Source organism: Nicotiana sylvestris, chromosome 11 (genome assembly GCF_000393655.2).
Source record: "Nicotiana sylvestris chromosome 11, ASM39365v2, whole genome shotgun sequence".
NCBI lineage: Eukaryota > Viridiplantae > Streptophyta > Magnoliopsida > Solanales > Solanaceae > Nicotiana > Nicotiana sylvestris.
The window spans coordinates 164,804,980-164,818,697 of record NC_091067.1 but is presented as its reverse complement, the minus strand read 5'-3'; the positions used below and the strand labels follow the sequence as shown (position 1 = coordinate 164,818,697).

At 37.6% G+C, this 13,718-nt stretch overlaps 1 long non-coding RNA gene across 1 annotated transcript in view; it reads right to left on the bottom strand.

The window, feature by feature from the left end:
* Positions 1-171: 171 nt before the first annotated feature.
* The window catches only part of LOC138882193 (uncharacterized), a 52,914-nt gene continuing 39,367 nt past the window's right edge, over positions 172-13,718 (bottom strand). Inside the window, exon 3 of the long non-coding RNA XR_011403652.1 lies at positions 172-366. This is a non-coding gene — a long non-coding RNA (uncharacterized lncRNA). The remainder of the gene's footprint in view (positions 367-13,718) is intronic.

The following is a 13,718-nucleotide window of genomic DNA, read 5'->3' as shown; positions in this document are numbered from 1 at the left end:
TTACTTTTCCTTTATTGTTAAAAATTATTAAGAAAAGGTATAACTTCAACAGCAATGATTAAGAAAGTAGTAATTAATGGTGTCAAAAATATAGAAAGAATTACAAGAAAATACACATGACTTCTAACCATAACAAAAAATGGCCCATGTTTTTAAGTTTTACCCCACCTAGCCTATATTGTATATATTTTGAAAATACTAGCTCTTGCAAATTCAAAATATATGTTCTTACAATCATTGCTTCTAAAAGCTATGGAGTTAAATCTGTGTTCTCACAACCATTATTTTCACTTTCTCTTCTTCTCACTTTTTTTTACATATGCTTCAAGGGGCCATCCGCCATTACTGCTTCTCCCCCTATAGCACCTGGTTGCAATGTAAAAAAATTAAAGAGTAGAAGTTCATCATTAAAGGACATTCAAAGCTTTGCTTTAGAAAATAGAATTTCTTGTAATTCTTAGTTGTTTGGATTGGGTGTTGTTCCAATTGATTGAAAATATCAAAAGGAGTTCAAAGATTAAATTTGAAGTGATTTGGAGTAGATTTGAGCAAGATTTGAGTTAAATTTCAAAAAAAATGCAAGGAAGAAGACGAAGTCAGTTTTTTGTATAATTATGTATAATATTGTATAATAGTGTATATGAGTGTATAAACACAGCGTATACACTATTATACACCTTTATACAAACATATGTAGACGAACTTCTTCCACGATTTTCAGTTGCAATTCCTATTCAAAACCAGTCCAAATCTCCATTAAATGACTTCAAATTTTATATACAATCTCTTTATACTATTTCTAACAAGTCTAAATAACACACACTCCAAATTTCTCACAAAATCAAATTCGGAATTTAAACCCATATATTTAAGCTTGTTAAAAATCTAATTTTCACCACCCAAATGGATTTGGTTTGTTGAACTAATATTTGAGTCACAATTACTAATTCGAAAATTAACTTAAAAGCTTGAGCAATTATTTTTAAAAATTAAATGGTTATTTTGAAAACCTATTAGAGTTGGATGTTGAATCTTAGCCTATTATTTTTGGGCTAGTTGGTTGTAAATTGAAATATGGGCTATAAAATTGAAAAATGGGAAGCCCAATTGTTCGTACGTGAAATTTTCTCAAAAATATATTGTTGCCAAATAGTATATGTTATCTTTGATTTTCTCTATTCATTTTTGGTGCTGAAATTGGTCTTCCTTTTCTTCTTATTAGAATTCTTTTCTTCTCCTTATTAACCCTTCTTTATTTTCTCGCCTCCAAATAATTGTGAAAGGTGCAGACTTTAATTGGAGACAAACTTTTAACATTTCATGTAGCTACATTTTTAAAATTCTGAATCCTCTTCAAAAAAACGATTTTCACTTGAAATTAGACTCCACGAGAAATAATTTTTTTTCCCCATAATATACTTAAAAACTAGATTAGGTGTTCCACGCCTCTTTGGTATTGTATATTGACATCTCAAATATATGAAGTAAAATTATCTTTAAAATTTGTATTGTATCTCCTATAAAGCGCTTTTCATAAATATTTTTGGCGCATGATGTACAAGGGACGAGTCAAAGAGTCAAAGTGTAAAATAAGTTTATGTTGATTTCTGCTTATATGTATACATCGTATCTATCTAACTAAATTTAGCTAATCATTTTTATTCAACAATTAAGTTTGAGCTTGTATTTTTATTTCAAAATTAAGAAATTCGTGCATCTTATCACACAGTATTATTTTATAATAATTTAAAAGTTTTTACCGATTAACGTATGATGCACGTGCAACGCACATGTCCAAGAACTAATGTAGTTAAAAACATATAGTTTACTGGGAATAGAGGTGTCAAATGGGCTGAGTCAATGGATGAGCGGGTTAATGAGCCAACCTAAAAGTGGGTTAAAATTTAGGTCATAGCCCAACCCGCCGACTTTTTTTTAGGTAACTAACAATTTTATTAATCACCAATAAGCTTTACAATTCCATGGTCTGCTTATAACTCAGCAGCCATATCTGTCAAAATAAGAAAACTCAAACCTACATAATTGTTTCTAATAAAACATAAAATGTTGTACTAAACTACTAATTCCATTGGTGGCTCTCACATTACATATGTAGGCTATTTCTCTAGCAATACTATCAACTCATCTGCTTCTCTGTTCAAATATCCTCATATTCCTTTCAATCCACAGAATATGTGTGATCTCAGCATACACCATCCTATACAGTTGAGCTCCATGAGTCCTGCCTTTAGCACATTGTATCACCCATTGTTCATGTTGCTCCCAATTGTCTCGAACTACACCTTGCCTTTGCATCCACTGAAGAACTTTCTGTCATACTGCCTTTGCAAATTGGCATTTTACAAACAAGTGATCTTTGGTTTCATCATGGTTCAGGCATAGAGAGCATCTTGGTTCCACAGTTACACCCCATTTGATCAACATGTTAGATGTTAATAGTCTCTCGTGCAATTGTAACCACATTGTAAATATAGCCTTTAGTCTAGCCTTGTTTTGGAACATCAAACATTTCCAAGAGACTCTTGACCTATTTTCCAGTAGCTGGAGGTAAAACTGACTAATCACACTCTTCTTGACATGCTGCATATGTTGCACTTGCTATAGTGTTGTTTCAGCTTGCCTGTTGGGGGATTGCAAGCTCTTCTAAATTCTTATCTTTTATATAAAAAATATGAATCCACCATATCCGTAGTCAATCTTATTTACTTGCTACATCCCAACATATTTTTGCTAGTGTTGCCTTGTTCCACAATTGCAAGTTAATCGAGCCTAGACCCCCACTTGATTTAGGTGTACACATTCTATTCCATGCAACCAGAGTCTTTTTTGTGATGGTATTAAACCCAGACCAGATATAGCTCCTGCAATAAGCTTCTATCATCTTCAAGACTTTTGTAGGAAAATTGAACAACTGTGACCAGTAAGACTGAATACCAAACAATACAGTTTGAACCAATTGCACTCTTCCAGCATATGATAGTTTCTTTGTTGTCCATGAAGAGATCCTTGCAACTATCTTCTCTACCAGAGGATACCATTGTATCAAAGAGAGCTTCTTGGTAGTAAGAGGAATACCAAGATACTTAAAAGGTAGCTCTCTAGCTGTGAATCCCAACTTCTGTATAATCTCCATTCTGACACTCTGATGAACTCCCCCAAAATATACTGAGCTTTTCTTCAAATTGGCTTGTAGACCAGAAACTTGAGAGAAATGGTTGAAACATCCATGAATATGAGAGAGAGAATTTAAATCACCTCTAGCAAATAGTAAAAGATCATATGCATAGCTGAGGTGTGTAATCCCTAGCTTTGCACATCTTGGATGAAACTTGAAACCTTTTACCTCCTTCAATTTATTAAGGCTTCTACTGAGATATTCCATTACTATTGCAAACAGAAAAGGGGAGATGTGGTCTCCCTGTTTCAAGCCTTTTGCAGCATCAAAAGGTGGGGTAGGCTCTCCATTAATCATGATAGTGTAGTTAACTGTAGTAACACATTCCAATACCCATGTCACAAACCTCATTGGGAATCCCAACTCAATCATAACTTGCTTTAAAAAGCTCCATTCAACTGAATCATAAGCCTTTTGAAGATCAATTTTGATCATGCATCTATCAGAAATGTTCCTCCTTGTGTAAGCTTTCACTAGCTTATGTGCTAGTATGATATTATTAGCTATACTCCTACCCGGAATGAAACCAGCTTGTGCCTCACATACGACTGATGCAATAACTTGTTGTATTCTGGCTGCTAGGACTTTAGATATCAGCTTGTAAAGCATGGTGCAACGAGCAATTGGTCTATAATCTTTTATTGTGCTAGGATTAGTCAGTTTAGGTACCAGTGTGAGAGTAGTACAATTCATAGCTTTATAAAGATTTCTAGTAATAAAGAACTCTTTAACAACTTGAATAACTTCTTCTTTAATAATCATCCATGCCTTCTTAAAGAAATAGGCATTGTATCCATCAATTCCTGGTGCTTTATCACTGTCAATAGCACATAATCCAGCATAAATCTCTCTGTCTGTAACCTCAGAACACAGAGAAATCTTTTGTTGTTGTGACAGAACTGGGTCGTTTTCCATAATCAATCTATTTATAGCAGGGAGAGAGTGAGTTGTTGACTCCATTAGAGACTTGTGAAATTCCACAACTTCTTGCTTTATAATGTCAGGATGAGTAATCTTATCACTTGTGAGTGCAACAAGCCCATTCAACTGTTTCTTCTGGCTTCTTTCATTCATAATTGCTGCAAAGTACTTAGTATTGGAATCTCCCAGTTTGATCCATTTTGTTCTTGCCTTCTGCTTCAATACACTTTCTTCTAAAAAAGACCATTTTTCTAAATTCTGCAGTATACTCTTTTCTTCTTCAAGCAGTGAATCATTGCATGTTGTAGTGATCTTTTGTTGCACCTCTTCTAGACTTACTCTAGCCTGTTCAATCTTCATACTAATGGTTCTAAATTATTCATTATTCAGAGTTTTGGATAAAGGCCTTAGTGCCTTCAACTTTAACCAAATGTTCTTCATTTTGCAAGTAGTATGAGACTGTTTCCAAACTCTTTCCATAAGTGTAGCAAAATTGTCATGATCTGCCCATATATTGAAGAATTCGAAAGGTATTTTGCCAGGTTTTGAGGCTGAGTGAAAGGTAATTAGCATTGAGCTATGATCATATATAAATGGAAGCCCATATTCAGTGGTCACATGACCCCATTGCATCATCCACTCATAGTTGTCAAATGCTCTATCAATCTTACTGCTGATCCTGTTTGTACCATACTGCTTATTTGACCATGTATAATATTTGTTGATACCCAATCATTTCTATTTTTATTCTATAAAAATTCAAGTTTCATTTTTGAATGCAGTTAGACGATACAGCTCTTATTAGTTTAATAGTTTACTCAAGAGTTACTCAATGAATCGGTTGATTGGAATTGCGGGATGGATAGATGTTACAGATGATGAATCAATTTCTTTTATATGTCTGTCACTTTATCTTTGTTAGTGCTGTCTGCCTATAATGATAGATGAATCAAAAACTTTTCATTCAACTTCTTCTTTCAATTGAAATTGAGATTTTTGCCTATCCTCCTATTTTGAAAAAATGGAAACTTAGGTAAGTGCTTTCTAAACATATGTATAAAAAGAACATCTTTCATTTAATTTAGCCCTTTCATGCTTACTATAACTAGTTATTTCGCTTTTCTATTAGCGGCTTTAACTAGAACCTCAGCTCTATTTATTGGTCTGAGCAAGATACTTATTATTTAAACTGAATATTTAAAATTAACAATTCATAAAAAGAAATCTTTCTGTGGGATTACATGTATTCTATATTTACTTACGTTACCAATTGTCAATTCTTGGTCATTGTCATTGAGATTCATGTCAATTCGGATTAATATTTAGGTATAGATATTACCTCTTTTTTTTTCTCCTTTCAAACAAAGAAAAATGATTGAAGTTTTTCTATTTGGAATCGTGTTAGGTCTAATTCCTATTACTTTGGCTGGATTATTCCTAACTACATATTTACAATACAGGCGTGGTGAACCCATCGGACCAGACCCAAACCTACTTTCATAAACCGCCCCACTTACCCGTTTTAATTCAGGCCGTTGATGACTCAGATCAACGCCCAATAGTCGTCCTTGCCTTAATTAATTCCAAACGACCCCAAAACCCTATCATTTCTCACTTAATGCCACCTTAGAATCCCCTTCCTCTCAAACACTCTCTGCAACACCACTCAAACCCTAGCCGCCACCACCCTAATCCGCCCTAATCCATGGCCTTCCGAGGTCATCGGAGACCTGTACCAGCCTTCCCTGGCTCCTATGTGTTCGTCCTTATGGTTTCAAGGCCAGACTATGAAGAGCTCTGGTCCAGTCTTCGTTCGATTTTAGTTCATGGCCCTTCTCCGGTCATCTTCGACCTTTCTTCGGCCGACCATGGTCATTCGAGTCAGACCTTTGATTCTCCTAGTTAGATCAGTAACTTTCGAAGTCTTTCTCATCTTTTTTGGGTTTTCTGAAACCCTAATCTCTAAGGTCTTTTGATTTCTTTCAGATCTACTTTAGATATATGCTTGCTCTGAACTTTTAAGCATCTTCTCGAAGTTTCTTCAATTTTGCTTTCAAAAATGATTCTTTGTCTTTTTCCGATTAGGGTTTTTCCTGTTAAGTTATTTCAAAATCTTTTCTCTGACTTTTAATATGTTTAAGATGCGCATTTGTTTGTTTAAAATCTTGCTTGACTCGTCTGTTTACCATCTTTCGAACTCGTTGTTGTTGAAAACTCTAAATTCTTGTGGGTCTCAGTCGAGTTCTAAAAGTTATTTGTTAGATGAGTATTTGTTTGGTTAAGTTTTGTTTGATCTATTTTTAGGGCTCGACTATTGTTGAAAACCCTGTGGCTTTGGGTCTGAAACTGTTCGTTTAAATGCCTAACTCGATTTGAAGTTCCTTGTTTCAGAATCCCTTTTCCTTTATGTGATTCCTCTGACTCTAGGTTTCTACTATCTTTAAAACTTGACTATGCTTGAAACCCTAACTTTTCAAAAGGTTTCTCATCTGTTACTGTGAGACCTTTGTATGTCTCTGATACTATATATTTTTCACTATTGATTCAATGTGACTTGACCTACTTGATTAATATGCTTCGAATGTTTGCTTTACTACTAGCTTATTTCTGCCACTATTGCATGTTTATGATTATCTCTTTTGTTTGGCCTCGCATGTCTGATCACCCTATTCACTTTATTTATATGCTGAAATTTCTTCCTTGATTAATCTTCACCTTGTGACTGATTTCTACAGTTTCCCTTTTATGAACCCTGATTTCACTCGCCCGTTCGAAATTGATTGATTCTTTTCCCTTTATTGTAATATTTACCTTGCTGAATCTATTTCCAAAATAAGTATATTCTGTACTTAGACTTGATTACTTACTGAATGCTTGTACCATTTCTTTTATGGCAATAATCAATCTATATCTAAACTGATCTCTTTCCTTATTTGAATCTGTTAAACAACGATTCCTTAATTAAAGGGAATCACCCATGTAATTGATTCTGACCTATGATTGTTTGCATGTTTGTATCTTATTACTTTTCCTTCACTCATTTTCAAAAAAAAACTATAAATACCCTGCACCCCTCGTCTTTCAAGGACAAGAATCAATTGAGTTCAAAAACACACACTTCACTCAAACTCTCTCTCTTTTCTCTGTTACTACTTGTGTTGCTACCTTGTATAGCCGGCTAAAAACCAAGGCTAGGTTGTAGGAAACTTGCCTACTTTTTCTTTCTGCATTTGCTTTCTTCACTAGTATATCCTAATTACTCTTCCAGCATCAGCAACAACATGTTTCTTTATTAATTCCTTCACTCTTACCTGTTTCCTGCTTATTTTTAATCGAGTTTCATTATCAAGCATGCTATGATCTGCCCTTTCCTTTTTCTGAATTAATGTTTTCTCATGTATGAACCCAATACCCCATACCTCCTATGTGTTTGTATATTGGTTTGAGAGCATGTCAGCATCATACATTGCCGTGCATGACCTAAACCTGACCCTCCCTGGGTCATATGTTCCACATCCCCTATGTGTTTGGTATCTTTGGTTGGTTTTGGGGCATGACATCATTGAACATTGCTGTGCATGACCCAAACCTGATTCCCTGGGATCATAACCTCCATATCCCCTCTATATGTTGTGTGTTCTGGTTGGTTTATAGGCATGACAACACTATCTATTACTGTGCGTGCGCAAACCTGGTCCCTGCCTAAGGATATATGCTCCTTGCAATGTATTTCCCAAACCCCTAACCCTTTTCTGCAATTGCTGATTCTGTGATTTTAGCTTTACTGCTACTGTTTTCAACTCAACCCTCTCCCCTCTCCATTCTCCATTCAGTTCTAAATCTCTACTCCTGCACTTCCACCATATTCTTAGACTTAAGTTCCGCCCCTCTTGTGTGAGCCTTGCCTTGGGACCCATGAGCTCCGTCTGAACATGGACACATAAGGGCTGGCCCTTCCACACTGCACTCATCTCTATTTGGTTATGAAACTTGGGTGTAAGCATGCCCGGGGTCCTCTTAAGACCCTTAGGGAACTTTGACACACTCAAGTCTGAGAAAGGCTTTGAAACAATGACACTTGAGGTGGTTTATTCCATAACTCCGAGAGGAAGTCAAGAATCAGGCTTCCTCTAGTTGTAACTTTTCTTTGTGCTTCCTTGATGTAATTCATTGTCTAGTCTGTAATAATTTTGTAATAAACATTTGGGGGATTGGCTAGTGAAATGGACTAGGTAATTATGCATGCTCAAGGGTAGATATCACGTTTATAGGATTTAAAATTCTGCATGTTCAGTTCTGCAATTTAGATATCATCTGTTGTTCTGCATGTTTAATTATGTATCTAGATACTATGCCTATAAGATCCAATTTCATTAAATTTCTGAATGTTCTACATTTAGAGAATATGCCTATAGGACCTAAATTCTGCATATTGAATTCTGCATTTAGAGAACCTGTCTATAGGACTTGTCTTAATTTCTGCATTACCACACTTAAACACCTTGCTTAGGAACTAACGGGCTAAAAATCAGATATCATTTTCAGTACCCCCTTTCGTAGAAGTCATGCCTATAGGGATACTACATGCTTCAATTCACGCTCGACTAGATATCATGTCTATAGGAATTAAAATGAGCAACACTAGATATCCTGCTTATAGGCTGAAACCAATTTAAAATCAGTTTGACTCTGAATCAGTTTTAAACAACCTTACTCTTTCTTTAACGCGGTTTAGAAAGCATGCCTATAGGATCCAAATCGTTCGTCTTCAATTGTTACTGTTTCGCTTCATTCTGAATAGATACCATGTCTATATGATCTCTCCTAAACGCTTAGGCAAGCCTTAGGTGATAACAACCAAAAAATTGAATCCGCCTTTGTTAATTGCTACAACCAGCAGGTAGGCATGATTCAGACTTCTTATATGAGTTATGTAATAAACTGGTCTGTCTCAACAATTGAAATTTCCCTTATCTTAGTATGTTAAATTCAGACCTTAGATGTATGTTTAAGTCATGCTATTTATGTGCTTTGTTTGAGGAGGTATACATGAGCCTCTTATTTGTTATATGTTTCCCCTAATGTGCAGCCCCTATATGTTTTGTATGTCGCCTTAGCTTTTTCACCTTTAAAACCTAAAATCAGCTTAATATCCCTCCCCTTTAGGAATAGTAGTCCTAAAAATCCTCCGGGACTAATAGGAAGGGATGGGTAGTAGCATGCAATAGACATTGAGACCAATCCGCGCTTTAATACCTTAACGGGGTGGGAAGGATAGATATGGATATGATGACTGGTGCACTAATGCCACATGTATCCACTATTCTGAGGAGTGTCATACCGGGTATCACATTGATGTAATCCATATTATAAATAAACCTAGGATCCCCTTCTTTTCCTCTTTTATATTTTTAAGTATTTGTAGAAATTATAACCCTTTCTTCTCAAAATTCGCCTTTAATTGTTTTCAAACTCTTATGTGTTTAAACTTAAACCCCCTACTATTTGAGCCTATATTTGTCTATTTGCTAAATTGTACAAATTCACAATAAACTATCTGGCCGGGAACTACACTAGTGGATCCTGAGGGGTGCCTAACACCTTCCCCTTAGGATAATTTCATGCCCTTACCCGATCTCTGGTTATCAAACAAGCTTAGGAGTAGATCTTATAGGTGTCCTAATGCACCTTAAATCATTAGGTGACGACTCTTCAAAATGCAAAACCCAGTTCCCAAAAGGAATGAGTTGTCCCATACCAAATGTCACAAACCCGATCTCCCGATTTCATAAGAGGGAAAAAAGGGGGCGCGACAGCATGACGACTCTGTTGGGGATATTTAGGATTTTACCATTTCAGTCTGTTATTGCGAATTTTTACCTCTTTATGTGCAATTACTTGTTTAATTCCTTTAAGCATTCAATTTCCTTTTCAACTGCAAAAATGACTTGTCTTCTTTGTTTCTTTACTTTACTATTTCTTTAAATTATGAAACTGCTGTATTTACTGCTTTCTTAATGTGCAAATACATGTCAACATGCTTTTAATTATTGCATAACCATGCTCAACATCATACTCCACTCGTGCCAAACAAAATATTATAACAACACTTATAATGAGTGGTTGCGCTCTTCCTATATTATTACCCCCTAAATCCGAAAAAGGCATATTTGCGGTAAAACCAGTCAATCAGCGATGCAGTCGACGGTTCCGTGCCTTTCCTCCTTGAGTTGTTCGCTCAAAGTTACCAGTCTAAAACCCCATAGAAGCCTTACTCGGTTCGAATTATGCATGCATCATGGTCAAACCTAGCCGGATCAGTTATATTGTCCACATAATGATCCTTTAATATAGCCTTGTCCAAAAGTCCACTGGGTTTCCCTAAAATCCAAACGGACACCATCACGTTCTGTGCATTTTTTTGGGAAACTAAATGCTTCATGCTAATTGTTGATGATAAATAGTCGAGTCTAGTAGGGGTAGGGTCTAACCCTTTTGTTTTGCATAAAATGAGGCACGATGTCCCCAGTTTCGGTATGATTAGCATGCCCCCACTTTGCTAGACTGGTGGAGGATTCCTCCATCCAGTGACCAAATCAATGAGTGGAAAGATAGGGCCACCAAAGCTAGCGAAAAGTTGAAATATCTGGAATACAGTCTGCTGGAATTAGAAGGAAAAGTGAGGAAGAGAGTCACCGACTGCCAGAACGCTGAGGGAAACGAAGGAGAACACCTTACAAAGGCATTTTTACTGGTGAACCTATGCGAATTGGAGGATCTGATCAACAAGAGCATTCAACCTGAGGAAGGTCCTTCTGGGACCAAATAGATAGGAGTTTTATCTTTTTGCTTTATGAAATGTAATAAGGCCAATGGCCATTAGTGACATTTTATTTCCTGTTTATTTAGTGTCAATTTGGGATTCGTCTATTTTTTATCAACAAAATGAGGCATTTAGAATCCTAAGTTCTCCAAATCAATTTGTCGCTAGGCCTACCTCAGGCACAAAGAGGTCCCCCAAATTAGGACACGATTTACATTCTCGCACTATGTGTTTAAATATTGCAATACTTCCTATAATCCTCACTAACTTGGTTACCCTTTGTTTTTATTTTTGTTTTTATTATTCCCCTCCCCAAAGGTTAGTTCGTGCACCTGGCAACATCATCTTATTCCACGAGATCCAGGGGCCCTCCACCCACTTATTCTCTTAGTCTTGTCAAAAATAAGAACAAAGGGAAGATGAAAGATTTGAACAACGTCAGAAAGGAGAACTCAACTGAACGGGTAGAGGTCACTCATGGTCATGGTACTCAGGTTCCTAAGGAAAATGCATCCAAACTTGAACAAAAACTGTTGAAATTCCAAGAAGAACTTGATCAGGTTTGGAATCTGGCAAGTCTATCATTTTCCCTCACTACCCCAGATATCAATTTCCCAAATGCTCAGAACCCTATACCTCCATAGAATATCCCAAAGCAACAGAACCATCCCGCTCCTCACCATCACTGCAACACTTGCCATACTTGAAACAACACCCGTTACTCATCCCAGAACTCCAAAACTTCACAAATGACCACTTTCACACCCGCCATAACACCCCTATCTACGTGGAGACCGTGCCACACTCCACCCAACCCATCTCAAGCACACTCGAGTCTGATGATAAGGACGTGCTCATTAGGAACCTCGCCGAAGAACTTAAGAAATTGACTAGCCAGATTCAAGGCGTCGAAAGAAGTAAGGGAATTGAAGGGTTGAACTGTGAAGATCTTTGCATACAGCCCAATGTCGAACTGCCGGAAGGGTACAATCCTCCAAAGTTCGAAATGTTTGATGGTATAGGGGATCCAAGGGTCCATTTGAGAACGTACTATGACAAGCTAGTTGGAGTAGGGAAAGACGAGCGAATCCGCATGAAGCTTTTTATGAGGAGTTTGAAGGGAAATGCTTTGTCTTGGTACATTATCCAAGATCCAAAGAAGTGGTCAAATTGGGTAGGCATGGCGTCCGACTTTATGGACAGGTTCAGGTTTAACACAGAGAATGCTCCGGACGTGTTCTATATTCAGAATCTAAAGAAGAAGCCCATAGAAACATTTCACGAGTATGCTACTCACTCGAGGTCCGAAGCTGCTAAGGTCAGACCTGCCTTATAAGAGGAACATATGAACAAATTTTTTGTTCGGGCTCAGGACCAGCACTATTATGAAAGATTAATGATGATTAAGAGCCATAAATTTTCTGACATTATCAAGCTGGGTGAAAGGATCAAAGAGGGCATCAAAAGTGGTATGGTTACAAATTTCAAGGCCTTGCAAGCTACAAATAAGGCCTTACAGTCCGGTGGTGTGTCCAAGAAAAGGGACGTGGGCACCGTAATGGTTGCACAGAGAACCAAATCTCCTATAAAATACCAAACTTCCCCAATACCTCCACTCACATATCCACCAACTCCGAACTACCAAGCACCATCACCCGCATACCAAGCTCCACCACCCACTTATCAATCACCTCCACCTCCCACATACCAACCCACTTCGCCTAGATATTCCCAACCCACACATGTCTACCAAACCTACAATACTCAACCATCCTACTATCAATAACCTCCTACACACCAAAATTTCCCTAAACCTCGACCAAATTTTGATCGCAGACCCCCAAAACAATATGCAGCCATTGCTGAACCTATTGACCAGTTGTACGAGAGACTCAAAGTTGCTCTTATATTACCCCCATTCCTGCTGCAACCCTTGAGAACCCTTCCCAGTGGGTTAACCCAAAAAAATCTTGTGTCTACCACTCCGACATGAAGGGGCACATCATCGATGGATGCCGTTCTTTGAAGATAAGATCTAATCTTTGATCGATAACAAGATTATTGTGGCAAAAGAACCCGCCCCGAATGTCCGCAATAACCCCCTGCCATACCATAAGGGTGGAGGCGTTCACATGATTGAAATAGAGGATGATTGGGATCCCAAGGGATCAATCGAGTTGATCGCGGAAGGTGATGACCCAAAGAAGCCAATAGTTACTCTTAATCCGATCATAGTCCAGATTTAGTCATTTGGGGATGCTGAGGTAAATATGTCTGTGCCACTTGAGTTTGAAGCAACGTCATCCACAAAGACACCAGCGCCAATTGAGGTTGAATTTGTGTCTCCGGCAAATGCACCCACACCGTTTGAAGTTGCCGTCTTGCCGCCCAAGGCACATGCTCCATTCAGAGTATGGATAGCCACGCCGATCCCAATGGCGATGTCGACCATGACGCCATTCCATATAAAGGTTGTACCTTGGGACTATACAACCGAGGCAAGGAGGAAAGGCAAGGTCAGGTTCAAAGAGACTGTTGCCGCACAGGGTATGATGAGAACTGGTAGGGTTTATACCCTAAAACACCTAGCCGAGTCAAGCAAGCAGGCCTCCAACCGGCCACCCATTATTGAGATAGGTCCAGACGATCTTTGGAGAAAGATACAAGCCAAGGAATACGCGGTCATCGATTAGTTGAACAAAATGCCAGCGCAAATCTTTATTCTTGCTTTACTACAAAACTCTGAGGCACACAAAAATGCTCTGCCTAAGGTACTAA